Consider the following 16,032-nt stretch of genomic DNA (forward strand, 5'->3'; position numbering starts at 1 on the left):
AGCAGGTTTGGAGACTTTCGACCAGAAATATGGAACTCCTGAAGCTATTTTAGAGATTGGCTCAAACTGTGTGTATGTGTCCGCCAGTTCCTGCGTGACCTTCTGGAGTGTTAGAGGAGCGACAGTGAGACAACTCTGCATGGAGCAACCAGCACTGCCTACTCTGCATCATCAGATCACCATATCAATGCACTTCTGTGACAACACACAGCATCCCTCACTGCTGCCTTGGCTATTTTTGCTCATTTGAACCCTGGCTTGTCCCACTACTACTTTGGCTTAATATCTACACTGTCAGAACTGCAAGTTGCCACTTAATATCAGTAACTAATGCTCGGGGATGGACACAATTTTGAAAAACAGATCATTTCAATTTGTCAATATTATTTTTGTTATTCCCAGTTGTTGCACCACTTATTTTAACCATAGTCATTTTGCCAAAATTTACATTGACGCATATGTACATGCATACATACAAATACACACATACATGCACAATTACATACATGCATCAATCCATATACATACATACCCACATACATGCACTGATGCACATACACACACACATACATGCATGCATGCATCCATCCATATACATTCATACATAAATGCATACAAACACACACATTCATACAGTAATTTACTACATGAAGAGGATGTATTTAAGAATGAAATGTTAATGGCATTCTAACGTATGCCTCTCTTGTGAACCCCACAGAGGGAAATTGTTTATGCAATGTTTACAAAGTTACCTACAGTTTGATACAAATTACAGATCTGTGAGATCATTACCATGAGAAATATTTTCCTGAAAAAAAACAAAAAACATTTGCTCCTTGGAAAGCTATATTAGAGGAAAAAGAAGAGGGTTCCGATAGACTATAGAAAATATGCCCTGCATACAGTGCATCTCGACACTTCTTTGAGAATGTTGCCTCAGGCGTAAATTGAAATGCTTCAGCTGTTTCCAATACAACACTCTCTCCTTTCGCAAAAACAGAAGTTGAGATGTAAAGATAGCACATGTTGGATCGTATAGATCTTGTGTTCACTCGGGACTTGATGCTTGTTTAGAGAATCTCTGATCAAAGCAGCCCCTCCTGAGAATGGCTTTATTAGATTTCACACCTTCGCCCCAGGAGCCCGGGAAAAACAGACAGCATACTTTTCTACCTCGATAAATATTCATTTTCCCTCCTCTGATCAACCGTTTTAAAGTGTGTCATTACATTACGGCGCATTAGCATTTAGCAGGCCAAAGTGGGTGACCATTTTAACTCATATATTCAAACAATGCTTTTTTTTACCCCACCTGCACCTTATCCATGGCTCTCAGCAAGTGAACCTCTATCTTCCCGGAGATGCACTGCAGCCTCATCAGCATCTGAAGGGGAAAGAGGAAAGAAAATGCCATCTTTTAATTGGCTGGGATTAAGTTTGCATTGAGAAGACTTTGTGGTTGAATGAGATCCGGGCACGCTGCCAGATGAATAGAAAATGGTGCTCTCTTCCTCTCCACTGGCCATGGCACTCCCTCATCATTAGGGGAGAGTGCATGTGAGCTGTTACCGATTTGATTTTTGATTTTAATAATGCCGACGTCTTCATTTGGCCTCCTGGCTTCCTTAAACTGTGAGTTTTGTGGGGTAAACGCACCCCTGCACCGTTTTCCGTCAAGTAATTTAAATGGAAGAGATGATAAAATCATCTCCTTTGATTCCCCGCTTGTGGAGTATCAGGTGTGTCTGGTGATGGCGTTTGAAGGCAAAACCTCAATAAAAGTGGAGTTGTATTAACCCCCCAACCCCTGAAATAGCTAAACTTCAGCCAAGTGAATAGAGTCAGTCTGCATTGTGAGGACATTTGATTTCAGTTTTTAATGTTAAACCGCATTGGTTTTATTTTTCAGTATCATCTTTTTGATAAGCCTGCATAGGTCCTTATTGCCAGCCCCTGTGCGTCTCACCACATGTAGTGATCTGGACATGGATATTTCACAGATAGGGCAAAATATGTCTGTTTCTCCTTCTCATGTTGCCATTGTCCGTATCCAAACACACAGGCACTGTAATTTCCTGTTTTCGCCAAATGAACTGTCTGGCGACCTGAAGGCGAGCTAAAGTCAGAGGTTAGAGCTCCATTTTCCTCCCTCCTCGCCGCATCACCATGACAACAGATATAGAAATCACACCATCTCCTGGGGAATAAAAGCCGGGTGACACCACACAGTGGCACTTTTGTGGTACATGAGGAGGGCAGGCTTCATTTAGAGGAGCCGGTCAAGGATGAGCATTCAGCCCCTTGAAGGAGAGGAGAGATCAAGTTCGACACAAGCGAGAATAAGAGGCTTCGATATCGCTCTGAAACACTGAAGCGGAGAAAAGAAACATGTTCCGGTCATTACTGGAATAGAAAAACAAGCCTGTGACCAGCCGGAGCTTACATCAGGGTCATTTGATAAAAGACTGTAATATAATGTTTGGCTCTTTTCAAGAATTCCTTGCTGCACTCGTGTGATTATGAAAGGATGTTACATCATACTCATCTTATATTTTTATTCAACAGCCCCCAGTGCCATGCTTCAAGCTCCATAAAGGATTGTATAAGACACAAGAGGCCATCTACTGGCCGCTGGGGTCCTAACATCTGTCGCACAAGTGGGAAACAACCCACCTCACACTCAGGGGACCGTGATATAACGGGCTTGGTGGAATCAGCTACTGTAAAACAGGCAGAGCGTCAATGTCTGGAACCCGAGCGCAGCTGTGTATAGTCGGAAAGCTTATTAGAATTCAATGCACACATTGGCTGATGGATTAAATCTAAGAACTGGGAAGTCTCCTTCCTCTCTGTGTTTAAGAGCATGTGTCTAAATCCGTTCAATAACGCAGTCAAAGGCTTCACACTGTTCACTGAACAATAAAAATCGATACCATTAAACACTTCTTTAAGAAACCTTAAGTGTTTCCCCAGAGGCCTTGTCGGCTTCAATGTATCATATCTTTTTACAGTCTTTTGTCAATAAAACATTCGTGGGATCTTAAATTCTTCATTACATCTCTGAGGCCGATGTGTCCGCAAGTCCTTTTCTTCTTCAAGTCTGCAAGGTTTTGAAGATTACTGATAGATCAATGGACAATATTCTTAAAGGAGTGTGGGTACCTTTCATGCAGCGCTAACTTGTTTCTTCCTGCTCCCTGGCCGTCTGGAGCATCCATCCAATCAGAGGATCCCATAAAAAATGGCCCGACCACAAGCCTGATCATTCGCTTCCTGAATGCATTCCAATTCCTTCACAGGCGTATAAGCAATTCTTACAGTAGTTAAGCAGAGGTGGAACTGCTTCACATAATCTTGCTTAGATTGTCTCCACAGTCGGCACGGTGACAAATCATGTTAAATCCCTGGCTGAGCTCAAGCACAAAGTGGAATAAGCTTTTTTTTTTCCTTTTTTTTTTTGTGGCAATAAACATTTCACTATGAACAGCGCAAACATTCCGGCGATCAGTGTTATCCATCCTTTCAGAACATGAAAACATCCTCCACCACACTAAGTCACAGCTTGTGGTAATGGATGTTTAATTTTTGCCTTTTCCCCCTGGACCGACTCTGCCCCTTTGAAATTGAACTATACTGTAATTCAGAGTTAAATCAAGCAATCCCCCCCCCCCCGACGGTATTTGCTGAACATTTCATTAGATTTCCCGAATGCCGTTATGGCGTGATCTCAAACAACCAAAGGTCATGTTTGGTATGATGCCCCCAGGGTGTCTGCAGGTCAGTTAACGATTACCCGGGTCAGGTTATTTACTCCTTTTGTCCTAATTTACCAACTTAACCACTGATTTCCATGCCTTACTTGACACTAACTTGATACTAGGGAGGAGCTTTCATTGTTCAACGTTAAGCTGACCATGACAAAGTAGCTCATTCAGACGCGCCAACAGGCTTACTTCCACTACAAATCATGTTACAGCGAGAACCCAGGGTCCTCAACATGCACAGTTACACAAAACATAGATGAAGCACTGGGACAAGGGTGACATGAGGTTTCACCTCACCATCATAGGACCGAAATATTTGTTATTAGAACATAAAAACACCCATCTGGATAGAGACGGCTGCGGTTTCGCTCATTATTCTGTACATCTCTCTTTTCCTGTGCCATTTCACTGAAATGCCACATGCTAAAACTATGCAATAAATTATGTATCTCGTCTTCGGAGGCAAATAACAATTATTTCCATTGTCAATTAAGCTTTCCATTATTTTTCCAGGTGATCAATTAATTTTTTTTTTGCCCCTGTCTAATAAACATCAGCAAATAGCAAAAACACTTTTTTAAAAATTGCTTTTAGATATTCCATTAATGTGCGGCGCACCGTATTGTGAGGGAACAGATTCTGAGAAACATTTGAGACGTTCCCATTTGATGACTGATAAATAGATCGTTAAAATTAAAGTCAATTTATTTTCCCACTTCTAATGTTTATCAGGGCCATTCGACGGAAATTCAAATAGGATAGTTCGGCGTATAGCTGTTGAAGAATATAATGAAGTTGAGCGGAAGAGCAATAATATATCTTCATTTGGTGACCCGGGTTTTGTGTTTTTAATGCAACGTCTACCTGCAACATTTGTTTTTGAAACTGTCTCTCTGTGCTTCCTGGATCCCCCCGGTCGGCCGCCCCTCTGGCCCCCTTCGCCCCACCCCAGCTGAGCTTCATCAAAGCAAATGGAGCGCTAATGCTTCAGATGGTAGCACAAGTCCTAACAACCCAGAGGTTGAGGAATTCTTTGCAGTGGACTAAGGTCATTTTCTCCCCCTCTATTCTCTCCCCCCTTTCTCTCCCTCACTTTCTCCTTCCATCTTTCTCGCCCCCAAAATGCTTTTCTGTATTAATCGGAGCTCATAGCTCAAACTGGTCTTCAACTTCCTCCCCAATCCTTGCTAAGCCTGTCATTTCTGGCTATTATTTACTTTAATGGGCTTTGGCTGATCCCTGGCGAAGCCTTGGATCTGAGAATAATGCGACTGAGGGTAGCAGGCCCAGACGCAAGCGCGGGGCTGCCTGTAGATTAGCTATGGCAGATGGGCTTTACAGGGGCTTCCTGTGAGCAGGAGTGTTGATTGAGAGGGCATAATGAGAGAGGTGGTGTCCTCACAATGGACCCAGCCACCTCACTGCTCCTCTTGCGTCCAAACAACCCCCCATTCTCCAAGCCCCCTCGTACTCCCGTGCTGCTTCCCTCTCCCTCCCTCTCGCTCTCTCTCTCCCTCTCTCTCTCTCTTTCGTCCAGTGTCTCCCTCTCCTCTGTGTGGAAGTCGGGAGTGCAGAAACAGCCACAAAAGCAACTGTAAATAACCATGAATGTTAATCCAGCATTAATTGGTTCCCTCTTAAACTGGGTGTGCACTTTCACAGGCCGGGCTCCTCCGCAGGTCATTGAAGGCACAGACCTCTTCTCATTGTTTACTTAACGGGCTTCTATTCCAAGAGACGAGGGAATAAAATCGAGAAAGGCTCCCAGGATCAAGATGTGCACTTTACCGCATTTGGTCTCGACGTGAAATTTCCCTGCACCTTAACGTCGCTTGGAAAATGACCATTATCTCCTTTGAAACGGGCTCGCCAGCCTCCAAAATGGAGTTTTAAGAGAAAAGAAATGGTCGCGCTGGTTCTCTCAGGACACAGCGCTGGTGGGACTGTGCCCTGGGCCACCCCGCGGGGGGGGGGGGGACTCCACAAGCGAAGTGTGAAAAAAATCCCCCTCTGCAGTCCCCGGGTCAAGTTTGTGTACAAGAGTTAAAATTTTGTTGCGTCCGACTCTGGAAGTTTCCACACAGGGGCCACTCCACAATCCACAGACTCCAATTATCCCTATCCTCTGAGTGCCTTAAGCAAGTTTTTCTAAACTCCTTTCACTTCACTCTTGTCAAGCAATGAAAGAAAAACTAACCACCATGTCAAGAGAATTCAGCTGCCTAGCAACAAGGCCACAGTTTAATTCTGATTTGCTTCAGGTTTTGAATAATGGGAATTGACAATGTTAAGCCAGTCACAAGTGTTGTTTGTCACCTCTGAAATGCAAACAAAAATGCATTGTTTTTCCTAAGTATTGAGCATGATTGATGTTTAGAGACCACAATGGTATTATTCATTTCCCCCTTGTGTTTTTGCCAGGATTGATGTCATATCTTTTCATGGCAAGTTAAAGGTTTTGAAGGAGCATGAAAATGCACAGCTTTTCATCTTTGTAGCAGACGGCAGCGCCGGCATTCCTATAAGTGGTGAAGTTTAATGATTCTATTCAGGCCCCCGTTCATCTCACCCAGAAATAATATAATAAGAAACTTTGGCCTTTAGAAGTCTCTGTGTTCTGTCACAATAGTTGAAGGGCGGACAAAAGACAATCTGAATACAACAAAGAGAATGTGCCGGACACGAAAGCCTTTGATAGCTATCATTCATTTGTACCATGACTTTTTGTGGGATTTGTCTTCGGGATACTTTGATGTTGAAATATTAGGATTTGCAGCTCCGGAGGAAAAGAAAAGAAAGAAAATTCAACTTCTTAAGAAACTGAATATTTCGGTCCAGTTCACACTTTACACGCTTTGAATTTGGCCTGAATGATGCCTTGGTAGTATCCCGATATTTAAGAAAACACATGTGAGGTGGCATAGAATGACAGAAATTAAAGAAAAACTAAGAGTTTATCTTGATGTATGTGAATTTATTTCAAGGGTTAATGAGCACACGCAGCCTCTCATAGACTTCTTAGTCATTTTGATTAATTTATATGGGTTATTTACCCGCCTTTTTAAAATGCGGGTCCACTGTCTCTTCAGAGACAGTCACAATTGTGCTTGGTTTTTTGATTTGGAATATGATAATCCCTTCTACTCCAAGGAGCATTTTTCAAAGGCACAAATGACACAATAAGAAAGCCATCCATCACAAGGGGAAAATTAGTGCAGGAATAAATGGCGGTCTTCGCCTCCTTCCTCCCCGTCCCATGCGAAAGCCGGGATGAATATTGAGGCGGACAGCGGAGAGTAGTCAACAATAACCTCGGTGACATCAAAGGGCCAGAGAGTGGTACTGGGTGAGCCCACTGAGGGCGGAATACAAAATAAACAGCGGCTACGTCCAACCCACATTTCTCCACCTATACCCCCCTCCAATAACCCCCCCCTTCACCCCCTCCCCACACACACACCTCCCCTTTTTAGAAGCTTTACTGTTGCAGGTCTTCAGAGTGAATCCCGCATTCATGCTGTGGTGTTTACACTGCCATCTGCAACAGAGTCCAAAGCTTAATCTTTGTTAGAAATAATTTCTCTCCCACCCAGGGTTAACTGCCTCTGTGATAGTGCGTAATCTTATCCTTACCAGACATGAGAGGGGAGAGAGAGGAGAAAAGAGAAAAAAGAATTAATTTTCTTAATTGTGGAAAAACCCCACTGTTCACTTTATGTGTCTCCCATGCATTTCAAAGCAGGTTTACATATGGAAACTGTAATCTTGAGAGAATTTACATTCTAATTTATATGCGGTTCCATTTACGTTGCCCAAAGTGACAGCGGAATGTATGTAATATCAGCGCAGGAGTCGTACGTGTCATATTGTGCGTGTAATTTCAGAAGATTACATCACCGCTGCAAACTACATTACTATTCATTTTGGCCTCTGCGGTCTACCCTTGCCTGCCCAAGATACAACTACTTTGATTTGACGTACAGTTGTTGTTAGTGGATGTGTCACAGGGCACAAATGGAAAAAAGTAGAAAACGCATATATATATGTACGCACATATAAATTTGGTCACGCAGTAACCACATATCTATATGCCACATTTATAACAAATCACCTTTTGGATGGAGCCCATCTATAATCATCAACACACTGAAATAATCAAGAACTACACTTGCACAACAAATAGTGCTTGGTGTGAAAAAGCATATCTGGTGTCTCTCAGGTTCTGACGTTGTCTTAAATGTCTCCCTGCATCAATAACAAATGGCTTTTCGCACTCTTGCCATCTGTCCTTAATGAGTCCATTTTCTCTTCCAGCCATTTCCATACTGTATTGTGCATTGCCTTACATGCATTTGCATAATTGTTCAAAGATTTTGCACCAAAATAGATATCCATGCTGGGAGTGGGAGCGCGAAAGATGAACCCGGAGAAGAAAGGAACAGGAGAGAAAGAAGGCAGAGTGAAGATGTTTGTGAAATAATGTGTCAGGGAAATCCATTTTTCCCCTCTAAGCCCCACAGTAACCTAATCAGGAGTTGCTTTATCTACTAATCCACATTTAAACTTTAACCTGTAGGGGGGCTCTTTGTGTTAGTTAATGTAAGCATAAAAGCAGAGGCCGGCCTGAATGACTAATCAGATCCATCATGCATTGTATGACTAAATAGTTTTTCCAAAAAGGAATCAAAATTAGCGTGACTTCTATCTGAGGGGAAGCAGGGCAAAATTCAAAATAAAACAATGGCCGAATAACAAAAAATGGCAGCGCTGAATACATTAGTGCTCAAAAGGCAACTTCTTAATCTCCTCAGCTGTCGAAAAAAACGGGCAGACACAAGGATGCTGGGGTGATTCAGAAAATTAAGATTTGGAGGTACGAACCTCGAGATTCAGATGGGCAGCTGCTGACGGAGTCAAGTAAGACAGAATATTGAAGGATGGGAGTAATAAAAGGGACAAATGCCTGCAATTTAATAAAGAGTATTTGAAGGAATTCTTTACAGGCCCACGGCAGGCACACACCACGGCGAAGATGATAAATTACACTCACGACAGATGACATATTAGGGCTTTTAATATTTCAGTACATAAAAGACAATTAGAAGTTTGAGCTCAAAGAAGGGCGCAAATGAGATTGTCCAACAACAATGGTTAATTCATTGCAGTATTTCAAACATATCAGCTGCCGAAGCTGCCTTTTTGTTTAATTGATGCGCCAGCTGAACACAAAATGGATGTTGTTATTTATTATTTTTGGGGTGTATTAAAGTCAGTCATGCCCCCTTGCCTATAGAATTTATAGTAACCAACAGAAAAAGGAACTACAACACATTAAAACTAATTTGTCTACAATTTTCAGATCAATATAAACTATGAATATTCATAAAGGCTCTGAAACAGTGTATTGTTTATCACGACACAACTACACCCCTTGATGGATTCCCAAGTCAATTACCTGCTACAATTACCTCAAGTTAAACAGGCAATTCACGTACCATGTTCATTTATTTAGATTTTTTTTTTTTTCCCCACAGCATTAGACATCTGCTGACAGAGTTCATATTTAGTCCTGTGGGGAAAAAAGACACTTTGATTTGTTTTTGTAAAATTAATCTTACCATTCCAGTGACATATGGAGTCCCAGACGAACATAATTTTCAAATCAATGCGGTCATTACCTAAACAAATAGAGCTCATACACTTGTATTATTATTATTTCCTTGAAACTAACTGTCCTGCAGTGTTTATATCTGTAAAACTGAACCGGCAGTGCTCTCCAATTACAATAATTCTTGTGCTTTTTTTTGTTGCTGAATTCAAATTGAGGTAAGGGGATTAAAAAAAAAAACAAAAAAAAAATGTCACTTTCCCCTGATCAGTGTATCTAACTATATAATTTTCTCTCCATTAGAGTGCGGGACACTTTTTTTTTTAATCTGTATTATCATATCACATAGTAGAGCATGCAGTCAGGCCATTATGTGATGCATTTGAATCTTTTTTTTCACTATCTGTATTCCCTCCCTCCTGGCCCAATAATTATAATAATATACCTTGCAAGAATGCAAATCCTGTGACACAAGAGACACACTTTGGCTGAATGCTCTCAAAAGGAGAAAGAGTTCAAATGTTATTTTTCACCGATTTGATCTGAGAGCAATGACTGATGCAGTACAAACACTACAAAGTCCTTTCTCAAGTCCCACAGAGTTGACTTGTATACAGCTGTGCAGATATTCCAAACACTAGTGTGCGTAATTAGCTCACTGTATGAGAGAGGCTGAAAGCCGAGGGATGTGTTCCACGTGATTGTCATTTTCATAAAAGTAGCTGTTCTCATAGCATGTGTGCGATTTTTGTTTATAAATGGCTCCTGGCTTATAAATAAGACCAGTGACTGGATTGTGCAATGATCTTGGTGTAGGAAACACTATGCATTCTCACCTCCCGGAGCACACATGAAGGGGCTGGGAGTCCAGCAAGGCTTCACTAGTTATTGTCTTGTTTCTCTCCAAGGGTCCCAAAGCTCTTCTGTAGGTTCTAGCTCCATCTAGTGGTCCCGTGGGCTCGCTTCACTGAGTCGAACCTATGGATGTGCGCGGACAAACACATACAGGCAATACAAAATGAAAATCACGCAAATAATTAACACAAGCGCGCAAACACAAGTGTGCATTTATACGCATAAACACACACACAAAGTAATATCACATGCAAAAACGTATGCACACACACACACACACACACACACACACACACACTCACAAGCACACATACATATCACCTTCTGGACTCTCCAAAAATGTAAAACTGACTGTTGTTTAACTTTATGGAATGGTTTCCCTGGACCAGTCAAGAGCTGTTCAAATAATCATGACTGCGTATGTTTTGTTTTTTCTGCACTCGTTTTAATAAAAAGAGGTCCCTCTGTTCTTCTGTCGGGCTCCTTAGCCCTACAGCCCCCTTTCTTTTTTTTTTTTTGGAGCCAACTCTAAAAGCCTTATATTAAAAGAAGCCATCTCTGGGGACATGTAATCTTTGCACATCCTCTAAAGCTCATTATTATCATAATACCACAATAAAGTTGTCTCTGTCATATTAATGTTACCCACTTTTTTTTTTAGAATTCTAATGGAGTTGTCCAGTCCGTTTTCATTTTTGCAGATTACGATATGTAAAGAAACAATATGGGAGGCCAAGGCTTTGGGACTGTAATCATCCAATTTACTACCACTCTCAGGTCTTATATGACAGGCCAATTTTCACACTTATTAAGCCTCTGACACAGTTGAAATAATCGTATTAGCATTTTTGGGTGAAATTAGCCCAATTTCTAGGAGAAATTCATGAACTGATGTAATAGAGTCTTACACATAACTTGTGATGTCTCTATTGCTGCAACTCAGCAGGCAGGGGGTGAGAAGGCCCATCCTTAGTCAGAGCCATCAGTCACACCAATCGGTTTTATATACTGCTATCCAAGTTCCTTTTTACAATTTCTAATCATGGATGTCGTAATAAATGATTTCACTTGGTGTGGCGGAAAAAATATGGATGATCCTAACACATCAAGTGGCTCCCTGTAGAGGAGACTAAGGTTGAGTCTAAGTCCTGGAATCCATCAAAGATCATATACACCTTCCGCACTTCTCTTTTCCATTCTGCCGTGTTTACCATGGCCGGTACCATTTTGCATCGGCGCCGTGGGTAAACATTGCCAGAGCAGCGAGTGAGTACAACTTGTGGTGTTATAATTCACCACCACAAAATGAGGCCTCTCACTGCGAGCAGTGGAAAAGAAGAAACACAAGACCCTCTGCTCATTGACCCCCTCGTGTGTGGAATGCACACACTGCAACTGGTTTGTAGTGGGAGTACGCCACATCCTGGTACTTTTATCTTTACCCCCTGACCTCTGGCACATCTGGAAACATATTTGAAGTAAAACACGAGGAAGTTTTCTTTTCTCTTCGCTCAGAGCGGTCATAGGAGAGAAACTTTCAGCTTTCCCCTGCAACAAATTAGACATACGCTTTCTTAGAGGAGGCGAGTTTAATGGTTGCACTAACTATGAACTCTGGAATACTGACCATTTCAGCGGTACAGTAAGCAAGCATGGGACACAGATGGTGCGAAAGCACTGCTGTTCCTCTTGGCTGGGTGGCTTTAAGACTTGGAAGTAGATAAACACCTCAGCCCATGTTAAGACATCTTTGATGTTTGTCGACAATGATGTGGACACCACATTGGAGCCAAAGCAAACATGCCCAATCATACTGTTCTGAAGCAGAGACATCTTTTTGTTCTTTGGTGTCTCTGTTTTCAATCAGTCCTTTAATAGTTTTTGTTTTTATTTTGTTTTGTTTTGTATAGACCGTCTTTTCAAGGCAACATATGGTGAAACATTGTGACTGCAGTGTTCATGTTCAGTTGTTGTGTTGAATACAGACTTCTGTGACCCCTCAAAAGTGACAGTCAGCCAATGGACAATGTGCTTAATTGTCAGGAATAGGAAAACAATACCTGGATACCTTCCTTACGTCGAAACAGGAGCCTGGGGCTAATTGATATTGCCAAATGTATTGGAACTCTAACATCTGTGTTGTTTGTCTGAATACGGGCATTTCAAACATATTTGTCATTTGCTTCCGGGACTTATCACGGTAGGGTAAGGATAAGAATATTTCAAATTAAGCTGTGGTAGGAAATTGTATAGGAATACATTTGTCTTGTTTTTTTGTTTTTTTTTTGTTCTGTTTTTTTTTCAACTCAGCTCATCTGCACATGTGCAGATCTCGGTGCTGTCGACCTTGAACAAATATAGGACGGATTGTCCATCCACATATTGAATGAAAGATTGTCAGAAAAAGGAGGAAAAAAATCTCAGACATGAAATGTACAGTGGTCAGCATGATTCTCACACATACTCATGCAGAACTGAAGGTTAATCACAAGATGTAAAATTAAAAGGTTTGCTCAAATCCCTCGCGCATGCTGATCGGATAGGGAAACTTCATTGATGCTAGGAGAGGCTCATTTTTGTGATAGAATCTAGCACCAGGAAAGATTGGTTTTGATGTCTTAGATGGGAAATACATATAAATAATTAAGAACACGTATTTAGAAATAAAAAAAAGAATTACCCTCTCAAAAAGAAAGGGAAAACTATTTTTATATGAATAATAATTTTATTCTTATTCTTATTCTTATTCTTATTCTCACCATTATCATAGCAGCTTAGTACCTTGGGATACTTTCTTAAACATTGCAGCCAAGGTTATTATGATCCACATCCCCCAGCAGAGGTTGGTATACTCTTCAGGTTTTATGATCATTGTTATTGTAAATCTTGGCCATTTAGGCGCGATGACATTTACTGGAGTAGTGGTTTTTACAACGTCGCCTTCTGCTCCTCTTCCAGCCGCTCTCTGCAGCTTCTCTTTGACAATCCCATAGAAGCAACTATTTCAAAGAGAACACTGGGTGTACAGTAGTATCAGTGGACAAACTGAAGTAAAGAGGAATGATAAAAATATCTGATAGAGTTATGGGCTTGACCTGCAACTATGTTTTTATGGGTCTATTTCATAAAATCTGGTCCACCAAAGATTCACTCATACAGGGCCTTCACATACTCATGGGATTTCTGTCAGAGATACCACTGAGACCTAGTGCAATATTATCCGACTTTCAAATGATAGAAAGGCAATAATAAAAAAGAAAAGACCTGTGGAAGCAAAAACAGCCATTCTAGTAAAGTCAATGAGATATGAAATGCTCAAAAATGTCTTCTCATTCCATGGTTAATTGCAGCTTGTCACCCTAAAGCATTCAGTGATATATTGCGCACATAGAGAAGGCTTTTTTTTTTTTATAGTGAGTGAGTTTTATGTCACTGTGTCATGCATGCCGTTTCAAGTGTTTATACTGGGTTGCCATTAACTGCTCGGTAATTTAAATACGCTGAATGATATTTATCATTGGAAGCACAGCGGATGATATAGGACATCATCAGGAATAAAATCATGCCCAGGGTTACAGTTTTGGGGAAATATGCGAGCCAAATGCAGAGAGGTATGAAAGTGTTTCTTCCTTGAGAGAAAATGTGCGAGTTCCAAGCGTGGCGACCGCCGCTGCCACTGACATCACGACTCACAGACAAAGTCGGTGTGCTGTAAAAAGTGTATTTTCACATCTGTGGCTCTCGCTGACGATAGAGCATTTTATTCGTCTTTCTGCCCCACAGTTTCCTGGCAGCACAGTCTCAGAGTTGCAATTTTCCTGGATGCTCTGCATTGTTAACTCTTACTGAGACCTGATGGTGTGAAGAGTTTAGGGTTTGTGGAAAAAAAAAGGTTGTTATTTCTTTTTCTTGATTGTAATCTGGCCAATTTTGTCCTTTTATGTGCTTTTTAAGTGGTGATAAACAGTTTCACATCATGCAGCCAATGTCAAAACTCAAGAGAGGACAAGAAGTCAGAATGAAAGGACGTGTTGCTCCGAGCTATTTGGAAGACGTAACTTTAAAGCGTCTCGTTGTTTCCGAGTTTTAGAGCTAACAAGTATTTAATATATTAAAAATGCTAAAATATTACCCCGCCTCTCCCTCTTCTCCTATCCTCACCCTTTGGCAGATGAAAGAAAGAGAGAGAGTGAAGAAGATGAGACTGAATGTCGCAGGAACAAAACAAGATAGCTGAGGCGCTGGCTCTTGTTGACATCAGAGTTGTGCGTGTTCTTTCAACAGGAGCCACCAGCAGGCATCAGACAGCCGCGTTCAACAAACCCTCGTCAGAAAAGCCTGGCAAAGGCTCTGGGAGGCGACAGATTAGAGGAGGTCACATCACGCTAATGAGAGTCGTTACCATCACATGATACCCAAATAAACTAATTGCCAGCTTATTTACGAGATGTGTGTCCAGAATCAAAAGGTTAATTACATCTGAGACTGAGTCCTTGGCTGCAAATTGACCTTTAGGATTTTTCTTTTCTTGTTCTCGTCCTTTTTACAACCCCGCTCCTCTTTTCTGTAAACACAAAAGGGCAAATCCAGATAGGGTCGCCTGCTTATTACTCGATAAGCTTCCGGCACAGACCCACCGCCTATTACATTTTATGTTTTCCCAGGAAGTGCTCAGCTGCATAATTAGCAAACATCTTCAGACAAGACTCTGTGCCACAGAGGACTTCTTTTTTTTTTTTCCTTTCTGAAGTTTCTGTGCCCTGAAGCTCCATGCCACCCCTTGCCACCCCTCGCCACCAAAGAATATTTGTTCTTTTGTGAAATTAGAAGGGTTTAATTGCTGTGGAACAACACCAGAAAAACTCAAGCCCTCCAAACACACACACATAAACACACACACACTCGCATGAAAAGTGCAAGATCAGGCCGGCTAATTATGCTAATAGCCAATTGTTCAACCACGGCGATATGTTTACTCAGGGAGTTGATGTGTTTCCTTTTGCTTCATCACAAGCAGCCTGTCTATGGGTCCTCTGTGGGATCGCTACACCTGAAGGCAAGAGGACTGTGCCCTCATCCATCCTGCCTAACCCATTATCCTTGGACAGGGAAGAAGATAAATATTGTTGCAGATGCTTAACTCTCTACAAATGAGATTTTTCAACCCAGATTTATCAAGCCTTGGCGGGTGTTTAAAGCTCCAAAACTTGGCCCTCGGCATGATAAAATGGCAGCACATGTCTCTGAATCACCCACCACAGTGTTTTTGCCAAAGGGTTATGATGATATAGTCAACTGCGTTTTTCCTGTTGTGCATCATGCCTTCCGAGGGCCCCGTGTTCCATCGGATGGGAGAACGAGAACCTAAAAGATTCAGGATGGAGGGAACGGATTCACCTTGACAGTGTTTCTTTGGCACGATGATGTTTGTTTATCGCATCCAGTGCAGCAGTTTTTAAAATGTACCGAAATGGAATGTCTTTACCGTCCCTCATCTGTCAAATCCATTAGCAGAATCATTATCATTCTACATAGAGGACATTCTGTGAAAAGCAGCGAGGAGTTTCCTGGTACTTCATGTTGGCTGAACAAATACACTTCTAGGGGTTTCTGTTCTGATGGTGTGCGCACGCTGCTAGAAACATTAACTTATTTTAGAATGAAAACGTAGATACAAAGGCAGAGTGGATATTCTGCCCCTGCATTTAATATCTAAATCATCTCCCTTGGCAACAGCGGAAAAAAAATAAAATTGAGGTTTAACGGATGCATTTCGCCCGCTGCTCACACCCGTAAATGCCGCAG

General features: G+C 41.6%; 1 long non-coding RNA gene across 1 annotated transcript in view; it reads right to left on the reverse strand.

Moving 5' to 3' along the window:
* The window catches only part of LOC147231905 (uncharacterized), a 77,218-nt gene that overhangs the window by 8,142 nt on the left and 53,044 nt on the right, over positions 1 to 16,032 (reverse strand). The window contains exons 3-4 of the long non-coding RNA XR_015106522.1: positions 10,209 to 10,350; positions 1,313 to 1,384 (exon numbers count right to left, since the gene is read on the reverse strand). This is a non-coding gene — a long non-coding RNA (uncharacterized LOC147231905). The remainder of the gene's footprint in view (positions 1 to 1,312; positions 1,385 to 10,208; positions 10,351 to 16,032) is intronic.

Source organism: Fistularia commersonii, chromosome 8, assembly GCF_037954325.1.
Source record: "Fistularia commersonii isolate RoL2024-O1a breed Wild chromosome 8, RoL_Fcom_v1.0, whole genome shotgun sequence".
NCBI lineage: Eukaryota > Metazoa > Chordata > Actinopteri > Syngnathiformes > Fistulariidae > Fistularia > Fistularia commersonii.